Here is a 1,684-nt window from a genome sequence, read left to right as displayed (position 1 = left end):
CTTTCCAGATCAGCATTTCCCCCTTTGACAAAGCAATGGAACAACACATTCCTGGAGAAAACTTACTGAACTAACTAACATAGGAGGCTAATGTACTGAACTGGTTTTTACATTCATTTTGGGTGTGGACAATACTGTTCTTAGGAATTCCTACAAGGGATCATGAATCCCAGAATGGTTTGGGTTGGAAGGGACCTAAAAGGTCATCTCATTCCCCCCCCTGCCATGGGCAGGGACACCTTCCACTAGAGCAGGCTGCTCCAAGCCCCATCCAACCTGAATACAGAATGAAAACAGCTTTATATTCATGCTGTTTGATTCCCTCATTCTCCTTGGAGGTGTGCTTTCCTGATCCATACCATCCTGATCAGCCTAGGTCAATGATCAAATACAGCAGGAAATCAGCTTAACAGCAGATGGGAATAAAAACATGACTCAGCTAAATGTAAAAGGAGAATTATTTCCCACTGCTCACCCAGAGCTTTCCCTTGCAGCCCTTATCTTTTGTGGCTTGCTTTCACTGTTATGATTTGGTTTTATAAGCAGAGCAATTAAACCCTTTCTCTCCACCCTTACACACTGAGTGGATTTGCTTCTAGGGAGTGTTAGATGCACTTGCACATGCTTGGTCCTCAGCTCTGCCCCAAATAGCCTGAGAGACAAAACTTGGAAAGGCAAAATTTATGATATATACAAGAAAATAGAGCACCAGTTGCCTAAATTCTAAAATGGATAATTTTAGGGATTCTGTTTTTTTGTCCTAAACTTGAGGTTCATCTCATAACTCTCTAAAACAACTTGCAGAGACCTGTCACTGCTGTCATCCTAAGTCTCTGTACTTTGCAGTGGAGGGCTCTTTGACCATCACAGTACACTGTGTCTCCAGCTTTCCCCTGATTTACTGTATGCACAGGCAAAGGCATCTTTTAACAGATTACTCCCTGAAGACTTTTCTTCCTCTTCTCAGAGACAATTTAACTTCTAAAGAAATACTCTCTGTACCTCTGTGATACTTGAATGAATTTTTCTCAAGTTGGTTAAAGCTGTAGTGTATTCCAATAGCTTTACAGTGATCTGCAAATGTTCTTCAGTGAAAACTGCTGTGGCATTCCATGGCTGGGCAGGCTCAGTTTGGCTAGGATGACTAAGGTGGGGGTATCCTTTACAGCAGGAGTGGGTTTTTTGGTACAAACTCTGTTATCAAATGCTCTCTCTCTCTTCTAGATACATTCAGCTGTGGGAAAAACTGGCATTCAGTGGGTTTCCATGACAGCAGCTGAGGTAAAACTAGCCCAGCTCTTCCAAAGGTCGTTCACTGAAAGGCACTGATCAGAGAGGTTGATTTGGCAATGTGATTATGGGAGAGCAAAGAACAGAACTGCAAGATCCCTTGGTTATCATAACCAAGGAGAAATGCAGTGGAGGAGAAAGGGGAAGAGGCTGCAAGTCTGTGATGGTGAAGAATTACAGGGGCTAGTAAGTTGCTTTATAAAGACATAAACACAAATATTAACAGTATATGCCAAAATGAGCTCTGACAAAAAAGTGCTGTACTCTCAAAGAGGGGACATAGGAAGTTGCCTTGTGTCATAAATGCAGAGAGTCAGTGAAGGCAGTAAGTTGATTTGGGCTTGGTATTGTACTGATAAATGTGCAGCATCAGTTGCCTCAATCCTGGCAACTA

At 42.4% G+C, this 1,684-nt stretch overlaps 1 protein-coding gene across 1 annotated transcript in view; it reads right to left on the bottom strand.

The window, feature by feature from the left end:
• NRG4 (neuregulin 4) overlaps positions 1 to 1,684 on the bottom strand; it is a gene marked incomplete at its 5' end in the record, with an annotated part of 10,582 nt that overhangs the window by 1,429 nt on the left and 7,469 nt on the right. The gene's annotated exons all lie outside the window — the stretch shown is intronic.

Source organism: Acanthisitta chloris, unplaced genomic scaffold, assembly GCF_000695815.1.
Source record: "Acanthisitta chloris isolate BGI_N310 unplaced genomic scaffold, ASM69581v1 scaffold28813, whole genome shotgun sequence".
In the NCBI taxonomy this organism is placed as follows: Eukaryota; Metazoa; Chordata; class Aves; order Passeriformes; family Acanthisittidae; genus Acanthisitta; species Acanthisitta chloris.
This window is presented reverse-complemented; position numbering and strand designations above follow the sequence as displayed.